The sequence below is a fragment of the Struthio camelus genome, chromosome 2, assembly GCF_040807025.1.
Source record: "Struthio camelus isolate bStrCam1 chromosome 2, bStrCam1.hap1, whole genome shotgun sequence".
In the NCBI taxonomy this organism is placed as follows: domain Eukaryota; kingdom Metazoa; phylum Chordata; class Aves; order Struthioniformes; family Struthionidae; genus Struthio; species Struthio camelus.
Genome location: NC_090943.1, coordinates 6,975,563 through 6,991,690, shown reverse-complemented (window position 1 = coordinate 6,991,690; position 16,128 = coordinate 6,975,563).

Here is a 16,128-nt window from a genome sequence, read left to right as displayed (position 1 = left end):
AATGTTAACTTTATATCTGTATAAAAAGTTATGCCTCTGCATTCGTACACATAGAAGAAAAGCTGCCTTGTATATTTATTCACTCTTCTGCATGTTATTTTTGGCACCAGAGTACTAATTTCAGCAAAATCAAAGGTCTAAAACAGAGGGAAAACTCCTATGCAAACACATCACACCAGAAGGAATAAATACTCACATTTTCTTTAACGCCCTCCCGCTTGCAATTTCCTTTACATACCACTCACCTACAGTAAAGTTTCTGCTCAGGTTCTGTAATGGTTTTTAGGCGAATAAAAAGTCACTGACCCGTACCTAAACCGCCTTGCTTCCAAGAAGAGAGAGGGTGCAGCAAGCCCCCAGGACTTACGCTCTTTTCTAAACGAAGGCTCCAGGAGTCACTTCTTCCTATGCAAGAGAAACATGTCTCAGCCCAGGTATCTCCCAGGAAAGACTTAGAAAAACCTCCTCACTGCCTTGTCATCTCTATTTCCCCTTTCAGCAACTTCTCACCACTCTGGTGATGCTCGCCCTCGGGGAGGGTGTTATTTGTACGTGGGAGGGGAAGAAGGATGGGTTGGAGGCGTCTGTGTCTATTTATCCGTCAAAGTAACTAATGGGCTCATGCAAGGTCTCACGGGAGAGGCTGTAACCTTAGCAAGCAAGGCTGGGGAGGCTCCAGGCTGAGCGTTTCTTTGGGCTATTACTCCATCCCTGGATTTCTTTCAGAGAAAAGCAGCAGGTCGTCGGCAGTGAAGCTGGACAACACGGGGGACGGGGGGGCAAGTGTGTTCTTCAGGCTCCCAGCGTGAGCACTCTGTCCTACCGTGGGTTTTCATAAAGGCATTAGCATTTTGTTTGAATGTTTAGATTTCAGCTCTTTCCTTTAGTAAAGTAATTCAAAAGGTTTATGGTGCAGAATCTATAAATTATACTGAAAGATTATAAGTAAAGCTGGGTAGAGGGCAGGAAAACTAATGACCATTCCCTCGCTGTATGTCTGCGTACGTGTGTGTGTGTGTTCGTGTATGCATACGTGTGTGTACATACATACATATAAATAAAATGTCAATGCATATATATGATTAAGATTATACATGTAATGTTAACATCAGTGGAAAAAGCCAGTCATTGTTCATTTATATATTCTTGACACTTACTTTCTACTCCCAAATCACTGCAAAAATTCCTTTTTAAAGGAGAAGTCTGTGGAAATCCAGAATAAATGTCCAAACTGAAATGAGTTAAGCAACATGGAATGATAAAATCAGTCCCGCAAGTGAAGGCTGTGGGCTGGGGAGGTGGTCTAGGAGGAGGTGGGGAACCTAGAAGAGGTCACTCGTGCCTGAAACCTGTAACTTCTCCAGGGGCTGAAGCCACTGTTGAATAAGTCAGAAGAGCAACTTCCCCTTTGTAGATACGTCTGTACGACTACAAAAATGAGACAGGGCTTGTTCTCTGGCCCTGAAGCTAAACAGCAAGGTCTAACTTCTGTCCATAAAACTAAATTTTCTTACACATCAGACTCTGAGTGAGTGTCTTATTTCCGAATTAGCCAGACTGCTGAACTTTTTAAGGCAGAAGGAAGACCTTTTCTTTGCTCTAAGCACTGATCGATTGTACAAGAAAAAACTTCCTCTGGTTAAAATGGGCTGAACTGAAGGAAGGAAAGCAAATTGACCACAGAATGGAATAAGAGATGACCGTGTGCAGTGTGAGAGGGCTTTCCAAAGACTCTGAGTGCCAGAGTCTTCCCTATACTAAATACAATAAGGATCAATAACATAGTTTTTTATTTTGTACTTGGCAGCTGTTGTTGAGGTGGAAAATAAACTTTCAAGGAACACAGCTTTCCAATATAACCAGACAGATTTTATTTTATTTTCTATTGAAGTCTGGCCTGGTTTGCTGATCTCCTACTTTTAAAGTGACCTTCTGCTGAAGCACGCAGGGTTGTGAGAAATGGGGGAAAGAGTTCATGATGCTGCACCAGATCCATGACTTTGATGTTTTGGAGGAACATTGGCAAAATCACTGGTTTGTTTTTCTGCAAATTTAGTGCAAGCGTTGCTGTAGGAAGTCAAGCTCTGCCTTGGACTCTCTGGAGAGGAGGCTGCGCAGAATATTTCATTTCATGGCAAGAAGCATGTTTGTAACTATCACTCACTAACAGTCCACAAATGAAGTTGGGAAATATCACAGTAGACTGAAACAGGTAAAAGATTACTGACCCATCTGGTTTCACAGTTGTCATCAGTATCACACTTTTAAGTAACATCACATGCATAAAGTACCATGTTCAGATGAAATGAATGTCAGACTTCACAACACAAAATCAATTTATATTATCTTTCATTCCTTTCAAGCTGTCTTATAAAGCTTTAAAATCATCTGACATGAATTTTATGAAGTGTGAGCTTATTTGAAATTTGGTTCAGATATGCATGTAGCGGGTGAAGCAGATGTCTCTGTAAAACTAACTACACCTTGCATTCATAGGGAAGGAATAGAGAGATTATGAGGATAGATTTTTAAAAATATTTATGCTCCCTAAAGAGCTGGAGGGGTGCCCAGTGAGATTTTCCGTATCTGAATGCCATTGAAATCAACGTGAGTTAAGTTTCTAAGCACTTTTAAGCGTGCAACTGTAAAGAATCTCTAACTTCAGATGCTGATATAGCTGTCAAATACGTCTCCTGTACTTATTTGCCTTAATTTCACCCGATGTTATAGGTGAAAAGCAGACTTGAAGCAGGTAAACTTGGCTTCCTGCCTACTGCCGATTCTCCTCTGCTTTGGGGGACAGGTAACTTGCAGTTTATAGAGGCAGGAAGCAGTTATTCCCATCTCTACATAAAGAAAGCAGAATGGCATCTTGTTTTTTTCTAGGACTTTCCCAGGTCCCTGTGCTAATCTTGACACAGGAAAGTTACTTGTCAGCTGGCTCAGCTTAGGACTAAGTCAGAGATAAGCTTAGCTCTTAACAGCTAAAAATGTTCCAGGGCATTTCCAAAGAGCACGTTCTTTTACAGGCTGCATTCAATATATATTCTTGAGTTAGCTAAATCCATTAACCACTTAAGATGAAGAAACAACTAAACCAGTTCTAACATTCAGCAAGTTCTACAAAGCATTCAACAAGTTTTACCAAAAAATGATTGCTTCGGAAAGCAGGTGTCTCACATCGTCTGTGCTGTAAAATAGCTTTGGGTCATGACTGCCCTTTGGAGCCTACAAAGGAAAGCAAACCACGCTGACTAGATCTCCAGTGAGTCTAAGCACAAGCTCAGATGCCAAGCCAACTTGCAGATACCTCTATGCAGGCACCTACTTGTGGATGCTCTGGTCCGTGAGCTGAGTCCTCCTCCTGCGCTTGTGCCCTCCACACTGACGTCCCACCTCCTTTTAAAAGGCATGGTGAGAAAATAGAGGTTCCCTCTGAGTGCAGCTCCCACTCGGATAGGAAAGGGTGAGGCACCTTCGGCAGTGACTTCTCCTTCCCCACCCGAAGTTAAATCGCCCGTTTCACCTACTGCCCCCACAGCAATGCCGTGAAAACAGGTGGGTTCCCCTCCTTCCTGTGCTCGACTTTCACCCCTTTTTCCCAACGTGAAAAGCGAAGCACCTCCAACCTCAGCAAATCCCGGCCAGTGAGAAAGGCTGGAGGGAAACAAACCGCAAGCTGAAAGAAATTGGAAGAGGAAGAAGTGTAAATGTTACTGTGATAAAAATCTCAACTTTGCTAAATGAAGAGGAGCCGAAAACCATTCCCCATTTATGAAGGAAGCGTTTGGAAACAGTTTACAAAGAATAAAGTCTGCTGAGAGGAAAATGTATAGAGGTATTTAAAAGGCTGAATAATATCTGAGGCTGCATATGACATAGGAATGGCTTAATGTAAACGCACAAATATTTGATTGATGTTAATGGATATTCAAACTTGAGAAAAATTAATACTTAAAAGACAAGAGAAACATTTTCATGTGATGCGTACTTACTATTAGTAAAGAAGAACTGTCATTAAATGTAGTGTAATCTATAATAAAGCTGAACATTCAATTTTAAAGCGGGATTCAGAATTCCCTTGTTTTACCTTCTACAATGTAGCAGTAACTTTGGGGTAAGGAACGGTTACTTAAAAATTTAATTTTTATTAAATTTTATTTTATTTAATTTTTTTTTTAATTTTAAATACAACACAATTTCTTCTCTTAGTTGTCTTTAAAATAATCAGCAACTTATTTCTTTATTCTTTCTGACGATACTGTAATTGGCACCTGCGTACAAATGTATCTGTTATGATAAATTATGCTATTTCATAGCCATTTAGGAAATAATGAATGCAAGGTAGATTGTGAAAAATTATATATCAGGTGCAGCAATCAGTGAGTAACTGTCTAGGTTTTTACACAGCTTTCATCACTATAGTAACAGCGACACAACAGCGAATACAGTGGCAGGTTTAATTGGAGGAAAGCAGATAGATGAGTTGCACAAGTGCAAACATTTTTGCACGTGTTTCGGAAATCTCACAGCACCACCAAATTTAGTAAAGATAAACTAAAGAGAAACCAGATGAAGCCCAAATAACAAGTTTTGCTAATTGATGTGCAAAATAGATCTGAACTCTTCATCTGGGAGAGGAAAAATTTCAGTGTTGGGATATTTTTTTCTTCATTGCTAATAAAAATAGCTCAAGTTAAAGTTTTTTAATAGATTTCAGGTTTTCAGCATAGGATTATATATAGTCCTTAATTGACAGAAACCTTAAATATTCTGAGTGGTGTATCTACAATTAAAATGAAAAAAAAAAAATAGCTTCTTGATTGCAAGCTCCCGTGAATGTGCCAGTTCAGTATAATATTTTCAGCTATTTTAGAAGTGTTTAACTAATATTGTTTTAAAACAATAAATTAAGGACCAAATTAACTACCTTATGTTTTCTTTTTCCTATCAAGAAATGACCGTGGTGAGATTTGTATCATAAAATTTCCATTTTTTTGTTTGTGTTGCTGATTTTGTTCTCTCAGTGTAATGATGGTATGGACACTGGCCTCCAAAATGCATCGCTGTTTCAGTAACGCGTTCCTCTGTACAGCGGTCCCACGACTTCACAAAACTGGAACCTTTTCAGTGTTTTTTTATGACGCCTATACCCAGTCTCCACTAAGGGCTTCTGGTCAAGAAGGGAAACCCTCATAAATTGCTCTTTATGAGGCAAGTATTATCATATGCGGGATTTCTAGCCCAGTTTTGAAAATGAGGAAATGATGCAGCAGAGAGCTGTTAGTGATTTACGGAGGCTTTTTACTGCACAGATTAGAATACCTTTTATAATATATTACATTGCTGCTTTATTTTCAAAGAATAGCTGCAGCCATTTTCTGATCCACATAATAGTGAAGTCTAAATGGTATAAAGTAGTTAATTGGCATCTTTGTCAAATAAAAACATAGTATAAAGGAATCTCATTTCCTTTTATCAGAGAATGAAATTAAAAAAAATCATAGTGATGTAAAATTCTTTTGAATGGATAATTGGTATTACAGAATAACAGGAAATTGCTTTCTTTGTAAGCATGTATTAAAATCATTCTGTTACATACAGTAATCTTCGGCTTTCTAAATGGTCCAATGCACATTTCAATCAGGAAAATTTGCTTATCGTCCACCGAAATGGAAAACTATGGATTGCTCTTTTCTCTCTCCTCAGTGATCTGTCAAAATAATACTAAGAGAATGACGGTAGTAAAATAAGTCATGTTAGAAAATAAATATTCCTAATACTATTTCATCAAAGAGCAGTAAGTATATCTAGGATTTCCCTAGCTGTGTCAGACACTGGATATTTAGTCTTTGAGAAACCTTTTAATCCATTATATTTCAAATTTTAATGGATAATAAAAAAAGGAGCTTGATTATTTGATGTAAATCAGGAGCAACTTTAATTAATGCCAGATATTGTGCCCTGGAATGAAGGTCCAGTCTGGTAAGAATAAACTACAACCTTCAGGACCAATCAGTTGTAAGCATCTATACACGGAGTACAAGGGGCTGAGCTATTTAATTCACAATCAGATAACTGACTAAAGCTTTTGTTTGGCATAGTATGCTGATTTAGAGATTGTATTATCGACCAAACTGGAAAAATGAGTGTCAAATACTGTGTAAAATATATGAGGTCTGCTTCTGTGATCCTTTGCAGCTGTGCATAACAGTTGTAAGTGAACACCATTTCTTTATATATACTTCACACTTTCAACTATATCCTCTGCTCTTTCCACCTCCGTCTGGAACAGAGGAATTTATCATTGTCTGCTGTCTTCAACACCCTTCTGCAGGAATTTTCACTTTTTCTTTTGTTCTTTTGATAACTCCTAATTCTGCAACCACTATATTTTTCTGTGAGGTCTTTCTTTAGCGTTTCTGCCTCCTACTTTGAGGATTCCTGTCTAATGATTGCCTCCCTGGGCCATTATAGATGTGACAGAAGAGAACTGGGCATACAAATTTTTACGTCCACTTTTCAAAAATTTTTGGTTGGCCTTTAAGCTTCTTATGGAACAGGAGAAGTGTGAGAAGAGGCAAATGCCATAGCCAAGACTTCAGTTCACTGCTGCCATGCTTTCCAACCTAGTGTCTCCAGACTGCTGAATTAGGGCTGAAAAGTCTAAATCCTGGGGAGGGGGGGGTCTGTGAATGGGCATGCTGTTTCCTAGTGAACCACGACAGAGAAGAAATCCATCCATCTTCATTGTTGTCACTGCTTGACCCAGAGCATGTGCATAGCTCCACTGATGGTCCCAAGCCCAAGTTACTTCCTTAACCCACAGGATGAAGTGAGGTTATCCTGCACAATGAGGCCTTGTGGATGCATAACTTCAGGTGATGTTTTCAGCTTTAACTTTTATTTTAGCAGCTCGGCTAACCGCGCTCTGTTCTCTACCATCTGCTCTTAACTCTGTATGGTCTGGTTGCACAATGAACCAGAACAGTGAACTCATTGGAGTTAAAAGTCTTATTTATTTTGCAGGATAGTTTTAAACTAGATCTGTCCCCTGATACAATTCGTTAGGTGGCTGCACAACCAAAGCAGCGCGACAGCTGCGAGGACAACTTAAGGCCAGCAACTGCAGAAGTGAATGTACAACAGGCAGAAAATTGGCCATTCAGCTACCTCTTTTTTGTGCTGCATTCACAAAATGCAGAGTCGGTCTGCTATCTAGCTGAGCTTTCCTGGCACCTTGGAAATGAAGAATAGTTTAACCAAATTCCCTATGTCCATGATATTTTCCCAGAATAATTTACTCAGAAAGGAAGGAACATTACAGTTTTACATGATAAAATCTAAGTCTTGCCATGGTTTTTCATCAAGTTTCAGCTCCAGGTTTATCCAGAAAGAAAAAAAAATAGCTGTGATTTTTTTCCCTTCTTTCTTTTACCTCAAACCCTGAAACTAAGTTGAGGTTTGATGGTGATGAAAACAGGGAAACAGGAACTTTTGTGAGAGTTGAAATGTCAGCTCCTCCTGGGAGCAAGAAGGGTGATCAGTTCTGTAGTACCATATTAGCAGTAGGACCAACCCAACAGCTAAAGGAGAAGAGCAAATACTTGAGCTATCCATAACTGTGGAATGAAACATGGATTCAAGCAGGAATCTCTTTCTTGATTCTTTTTAAAGAAAGTAATAAGAAAAAGAAAAAGAAAAAAGAAAAAGAAAAAGAAGAAGAAAAAGAAAAAGAAAAAGGAAAAGGAAAAGGAAAAGAAAAAGAAAAAGAAAAAGAAAAAGGAAAAGGAAAAGGAAAAGAAAAAGAAAAAGAAAAAGGAAAAGAAAAAGAAAAAGAAAAAGAAAAAGAAAAAGGAAAAGGAAAAGGAAAAGGAAAAGGAAAAGGAAAAGGAAAAGGAAAAGAAAAAGAAAAAGGAAAAGGAAAAGGAAAAGGAAAAGAAAAAGGAAAAGGAAAAGGAAAAGGAAAAGAAAAAGGAAAAGAAAAAGAAAAAGAAAAAGGTGGCATGATCTCACAGACAGGGCCATCTTGAAGCTATTTGTGATCATGAGCTGCTGAGCATGTGGCATTTCACGCCTTTAGGAAAGTAAATCTATTCTGAAGACAAAATGGCGCAATGTAGGAAAAGACTTCCAGGAAATGCTGTTAGTGAATGAAAAATGTTGAAAACCACTTCTTTATTTTGTTAAATGAATGTGTTCCCAGCGTTGCAACTTAAGTGGAACCAGCATGAACCCGAAATAAAACTAATTAATTAAGTTCCTTATTTATAAAATGGACAGTTTGTTTGCTCTCTCATTTTCATGGAAAAAGATGACTTGTAAACTGTCACAAAAGCCCCTCCTGTGTGAGTTTGTGCAAATAGATTGGCGCGAATCTGTGCAAGGCACTGAGCATCAGCGGCAGGTTGTTCAGCTCGGATGCCATCCAGGAAGGCGATGGCTGCTCTACGCAAAGGGTACGGGGTTTTATGTTCACGCGACAAAACAAGGGACCCCAAGACTTTACCAAAACCCACGTGCAGCTCCTGTGTGCTACTCCGACTGGGAAAGCTGGAGTGAGTGTGGGTTGGATGTGAGCGAGCTGTAGGAGGGAGTTAGTCCACATGGGGTGGGAATAGTGATCTGCTATTAGTTATAGCAGCTTGGGGAATAAAAGGTGTTCTAGGAAACATTGGTTGTGATCTGCGTCTCCTCCTGATTCGATACCCTGTCTGGTAGGACGGAATTTACAACCAGCCTACCAAAATAGTGGACTTGATTTCAGCAGTACAGCTCTAGTAAAAGAAACAGAGATAACCTTACTTTATGCTGACAAAAGAAAGAGTAATAAATCTTAATTGGTGAATGAGCGCTTATATAAAAGGTCTCTAACACAGGTAAGGAAAAGCAGTAACAAAGTCATATGAAGGAGAAGAGACGGATGCCTTCTGGCTATTTCCTACTAGAAAAAGGAATACTATTTAAGTTAGAGTGATAAATTACTTTTCATTTATTTTGTTAACCATCCATGAAACAGATCTCTTCTCCTCCCTGCTCGATGAATCTACTGCTAGTTCATCTTCTGCCTGAAATATAGCTATATTTTCTGTGGAGCTCAGTCCTGTTGACTGGAGCTGAGCGTACTCATTCCAGATTGGTTGTCTAAGTCCTGTGACCGCGGGGGCCTAAACAGCCGTTCTTTTGCACATATGTTTTTGTTTACTCGGGCTGTGTTTAGGAAGGACCCCAGACACTTTACTGCAGAAAGTCCTTGGTTTGCAATAGGCGCATGGAGCGTTCCAGGAGAAGGGCAGAGAGGACATGTTTGTTTGGAGACAGCAGATCTTTTCTACCCACGCGGCTCTCCTTCGTATATTTGCCAGATCCCACTTCCACTGACACAACTGCATGCGAAAGGAGCGTAATAGTTTGCAGCGTGCTTGTTAAAAGGCTAGCTAGACTTAATGGGTGAAAAAGGAATTTAAAATTTCAGAACTTAGGCCATACAAAATAACGTTACAAATCTAATTTACTTTCTTTCAGGGAACAGTCTATCTCTGAATTTCTCTTTTAAAAGGCGAATTGATGCAGTAGCAGTAGTGATGATAGTTTAAGTGGACTTTCCACTGTTCTCTGCCACATTTGCACTCCCAGAATGAACGATAATAAGCAAGAAAGACAGTAAAGAAGAACGTTCCTCCATCCACCAGCAAACGAAAACAGAGAAAAGCAAAGCGGGGAAATTAAGTTACTCCTTTATCCCATCTTTTGCCTTCTCAATGGTCTAACATTAAATCTAGGAACAGGAGTAGAAATCATTTGGGGAAGGAAGAGAGGATCTGTAGACAAGGATCTATGTTAATCAGAAATACTATACAGGTGTTTGAGAATTGAGAGAATGTTGTGCTCTTTGAGCCAAAAATTAATTTAACTTGATGATATCCAAAAAGAATTAATTACCTTTTAAAATGTCTGGCAATGCTTTCCTTCATTAAATTAGTTTTTTAAAGCTACACTCCTGTGAAAATTAAGATCTTTTAAATATCAGGTATCAGGAACTTTCTTTAAAGAATAACAGGAAATGACTAATACAAATATACAGTGAAACCATTTGGTCACTTACACAAAGGAATCTTCCTCCAGCTCTTTAATGGACTAATGCATGCTGAATTGTAATGGGGCTAATTTGCTCAACACCTACTTAAGGAGAAGACTCTGGGGTGCCTGAATTTTCCCCTCTCTTGGGTCTGACAGAGCATTATATTGCTTACATGAAAGCATCTGTGACACTTTGATAGATACAGTGAGCTGAAGCCAACGCATAATTGGACTCTGCTAAGAGGAGTGTCTGAAATTGCTGCTTGGAATACATGCTTTAACAGTTTGTCAGACTCAACAAACAATGGAAAATATCTAATATTTGTTTCATTGTTCATCCCACCCTTGTTTTTAAAGCTAACAGAAGAGATTTAAATCTGTGGAAATAGGAGCATGTGACTGCAAAGTCAAAAGGATCTTTTCCTGCTATTGAAATGTGTTATGTTCTTAATCGTATAAACATCTGCACTTCATCAGCCACAACTATTTTTGTGTCAGAATCATATAAAGGCTGGAGGTAGCAATAATTTAAAGAAATATTCATGTCTCACCTGCGTTAGTTTTCCTAGTATTTCTGGTGACATGTGAGCTTCATTATCATTCAAAAGGGACAGTTCAAGCTAACTATCTACTGGAGCTGGCACCTATTGTAAACATCTGTGTTATAAACCCAGAAGCATAGTTGCACATATAAACACATACATTTAGTTTTATTTTTCCAAGTAAATCAATTGTCCTGTAACTGGGACCACACTTTGAATTTTACTTAACTTGAATAAGCATTTTCATTCTTTTTACTTCAAAAAATAAAAACTTTTTCTTGGTACCAGACATAAAACACATACAGTAAAAAAAATTTAAACACTATCTAATACTCATATTTTAGCCACATTTCCTTCATGTAGTTTCTTCCAACACATGCAATTTAAAGAAATTAAAGTCAAAAGGAAAAAGGTCGGAACAAAAATGGATAGCGGGAAAATGAGGGAAGTAATTATATTTATCTACAAATTTCATACAGCATCTCATTCCGTTAATGAGTGAAACTGGACTCTATTTCTTTTTTTAGTGAGGGAGGTTGACATGTGACATAGAAGTTTTTTTCTTTTACAACCAAAATCTGTCAGGTAGCAAAATCTGACATTTTCCACTCAAAAAAGCTTTACAGCAGCAATTACTTTGGAATGTTAAAGGCATTCTTTTGTGAGCTATTTGGTCCACTTGCACATTTTGGCTTAAGAGTCAAGTAAAAGCTCAAGTATAGTGCTAATAGCCAGATTCGATTCCAAAAGCTTAAAACTCTTGGGCTTGATGGGAACGTGATGGGAAGTGTTTTTGTATTCTGCATTTTCACCACTAAGCATGGAATCACAGAATGGTTGAGGTTGGAAGGGACCTAATCTAGTCCAACCCTCCTGCTCAAGCAGGGTCACCTAGAGCATGTTGCACAGGATGCTGTCCAGACGGCTTCTGAATATCTCCAGGGAAGGAGACTCCACAGCCTCTCTCAGCAACCTCTTCCAGTGCTCAGTCACCCTCACAGCAAAGAAGTTTTTCCTCATGTTCGGACGGAACTTCCTGTGCTTCAGTTTGTGCCTGTTGCCTCTTGTCCTGTCACTGGGCACCACGGAGAAGAGTCTGGCCCCATTCTCTTGACACCCTCCCTTCAGATATTTACACTCATTGATCAGATCCCTCCTCAGTCTTCTCTGCTCCAGGCTGAACAGGCCCAGCTCCCTCAGCCTTTCCTCACGTGAGAGATGCTCCAGTCCCCTCAGCATCTTAGCAACCCTTCACTGGACTCGATCCAGCAGCTCCATGCCTCTCTTGTGTTGCGGAGTCCAGACCTGGACACGGTACTCCAGGTGAGGCCTCACCAGGGCTGAGGAGAGGGGCACGATCACCTCCCTCGACCTGCTGGCAATGTTCTTCCTAATGCACCCCAGAGTACTGTTGGCCTTCTTGGCCACAAGAGCACATTGCTGGCTCATGGTCAACTTGTTGTCCACCAGGTCCTTCTCCGCAGAGCTGCTCTCCAGCAGGTCAGCCCCCAGCTTATCCTGGTGCCTGGGGTTACTCCTCCCTAGGTGCAGGACCCTGCACCTGCCTTTATTGAGCTTCAGGAGGTTCCCCTTTGCTCATCTCTCCAGCCTGTCAAGATCCTTCTGAATGACAACACAGCCTTCTGGTGTATCAACCAATCCTCCCGGCTTTTTATCATCTGGAAACTTGCAAATATTGGCTGTTGTCACTGTCTGGGTAATCACTGAGGTGAGTGAATAGGGTCTAAAACCATAATTTGTTCTATTACCATTTCCTCATCTTTAACAAATAGAAAAACTTTGCTCTAAATGTTTCCTTGTTTATATTCTTGACTTAGGATAATTGCAGAAAGAAGAACAGGTATGTTAGGAAGAAATTAGCTTTGCCCTGGGACTGAAAGTGGGATAAATGGAGAAAATGGAACGGAACGGGTTTCCTCAGTTTAAGCAGCCATAACATTCTTTTTTGGCAGCCAGGTATATCCACTTACGTATCTATGCTCATAATCAAATAATACGACATAATTAAACAAAATAACACGGAGATAAGTTTTGATTTTAAAAATAATATCTAGTTTATTTGAAATGGCATTCAGCTGAAGTAGAATATTGGTTGAAACATTTAAACACAAGCCTGTTTCAAGGCAGGAAGTCCAGGCTGTGAACTGATCAGGACACATAATGCAAACATACCTTTAGATACTGCATTCTTAAATAAATACTATCTAGTCATATGAGCAGTAGAGCTAACAAATCTTATTTTTTCCTATGATTTTGTATCTTGTAGGTGGATTCCTGGCTGTATAAGAAAGCATTAGTTTGCACTGGCTTTACCCATGCTTGTACACTGACTGATATTCTCTTTCCCGCCTGGATTTTTGGATATTTGTTAAGGGATGAGCCCTCTACTGAGGAAAAAGTAGGAGAGCTCAACCTTTATCCATTATATTTGATGTCTTCACAGCCAGAGACTATTTTTTCGCACAGCTGGCAGACAAAATAAATTATAGGAGGAAGTTGAAGATATTATGAGTAGGGGTGGACACAAGAGCAAGTTTTTTATTGAATGGGATGTCAGAGAGCCCCAGAAATTAGCTATGGTCCCTACATATATGTAGGAAGGAACTGAAGTTGGGTTCATATTGGACACGTAGGACACTTGGAGTAGCGGCAGTGAGAGGAGGATAGGACGTATAGGCGATCATTTTGTAGGAAATTAGGCTGTCTTCTGCTGCTCAGGGAACAGCTTGTTCAGGCTGCTATTGGTATTAAAATTTAGTGGTTCCATTAAAATGGGGGAGATGCTGCTCAGAAAAAAGAGGGGGGAAGCAGCAGCTGGAAGTGTTTTGGTGAATTTGTGTGTTGCATAGGTGTTGAAGAATCTGTCTTCGTACACAAATACAGATTCCTGACTGCAACAATTACAAGCTTCACTAATAGCAGCAGCAAGGAAGATATCAAATGAAGAACAAAGAGATTACTTTCTATTATATTTGCCTCATTATGTCTATGTTATTACAACAACTGATTCTTCCAGACATAGCCACAAAAAATAAATAGTAGTGGTATAAAATCTTTGCTGATAATATTATGTAGAACACTAAGACTGATAGCATAGTAAGATCAGTACGAAAACACTATGTCCAGTTCTACGTTCTTCATTTCAAGAAGGCTATTAATATTTAGAAAATTCAAACAGGAGCTAATCTTTATAAGTGAGTATTTTAATTCATCTTTAGGGACAAATTCTAAAAAGTGTTTGTGCAGCAAGGAAGGCTGGGCTGTTGTAGCAATTCTAACCAGGGAATCCTTTAACCTTTAAACCCTTCTGTGTATGCCCATCCTCCCTGGATTCTGGAGAGAATAGGAAATTGCGTTGCCCTCAGTCTGCCCACGACTCTGGCTGCTCTGCATTAAGGTAATGACTATTATCAAAATCAGCTTGGCCTGTCTTGTCTTAACCTCATGGAACCATGAAGCAGATGATTGCAACAGACTTGCCCAAGCAGCTATATTTTTCCTGAGGGGTTGCCAAAACACCTTTCTAGTACTTTCAAAAGCCTCTGTAGATCAATAAAACCACTTACTAAGTAGGTGCCTTCACACATTTTCTCTGGAATTGGCAGAACAAAGAGCCTAAACATGTGCCACCACATTCAGCTCTACAACCACTTTATCCACTTTAACCACTATCTTTAGCCAAATACTTGTAATGGATGGTGGTACTGAAGAAATTCTCAGAAAGAAATCTGACACGATGTCATAGAAGTTGACAGAGGACCTTTAGGTTCCCAGGGGTGGATAGATAGGAAATCCCTTGTTAATTTGCACACTCTAAATTGTCACCCTATCACTCAGAGAGAATAGAACTGCATCCCTGACATCACTTGGCACAGACTCAGACTCCTAGATAATACAAACAGCAGCTGAAGACCTGTTTGGCCATAATATTTCTGTTTAAAACATGTATGGCTATTGCTATAGAATCATGGAGTAATTTATTTTGGAAGGGACTTCTGAATGCCACCTAACCCAACTCAAGACAGCTCCATCTTCAAAAGTAGATCCAACTTTGAAGTTAGATCAGGTTCCTCAGTGTTTTGGCCAGTCAGGTTTTAAATTTCTCCAAGGATGGAGATTCCACAACATCTGTGGGTAACCTGTTCCAACATTTATCCATCCTCTGAATTTTTTTCCTAAAGTCTAATCAGAATTTCCCTTCTTGCAGCTTGTGCCTGATGATGCTTAGCCCCATCACTGTGCACCTCTGAGAAGAGCCTGGCCCTAGCTTCTCCGTAACCACCCATTAAGTAGTTGAAGTCAAAAGTAAGATCTGCCCTCTAATCCCTTCTTCTTAAGACAGAACAAACCCATCATTCAGCTTTTCCTTATATGTCATGTGCTCCACCATCCTGGTGGCCCTCCACTGGACTTGCTTCTGCATGTCAGTGTCTTTCTTGTGTTGGGAATCCCAAAACTGGACTCAGTAGTCCAGATGTGTTAATTTGAAATGGATATGGAATTTGATTCTCAGTCATTTATGACTACTACTTGGTAGTATAGCACTGGAATCCCGCGGTTGAACTAGTAAAATCTGAGATAAACTGGAAGACCATGTGCATACTCTTCCAAAGCAATGCCTGTTTAAAGCAAAACTTAGAACAGTTGTCAGATTGAGGATCAGGAAGGATTTTTTCTTCATTTCAAAGAAACAGATATTGGACTTTTTGCCTTCCAGTGGAGCATGAATCATAAGCAGTTTGCTGGGAACTGCTTGTGTACTTCCTACGAAAATAGACCTCTAAGATACTGGCGGTCTTTGGTCTCATTTGCTTTTCTTGTGATAGCTTTCATCTTATGATACAGTTTTCGCCTCTGGAACTAAAACCTTCTGTTTGTGATGTGGTGCTTGTTTTGGGCAAGGAAAGTGTAATGGATGTTCCAGACGATCTGGTAAGACTTAGCATGCAATATGTAATTGCCAGCAATTCCTGAAGTGGGTATCCAACACACTAGATAGTCCTTTCCTGTCCTTTTCCCCATCCATTTGCATTCTCTTTGCCTTAACTACTATTTCTTCTCTTTACTCTTCTGTGATTTCCTGCTCAAGGTTTTTGTGCAAGCTACTTCTGAACAATCAGTCTGACCTTTTGGCTGTTTCACTTTTTGTTCTTCTAATCTCTTATTTTCAGTCTATCCTCCTTTGCCTAGAAGTAACAATATAAATAACAAAAGGGAATAACAAAAGGGAAGGATCATTATGCTGTTGTTCCATTAGTCATCAGAATCTGTGGCATTTTCTTACCTTTATCTTACATCTGTGATTAGATACTGTGATAAGTGACTTGGTTCATGGGATTACTTATACTCCACTTTTTAATTAATTTCCTGTTAGGTCTCTCTATCATTCTTGGTGTGAATGAAAAGCAAGGTGGGCAATGATGTTTTATAATGCTACTAAGAAATATTAATAACTATGAATTTGTGAATTCAGTAACTGATAAGA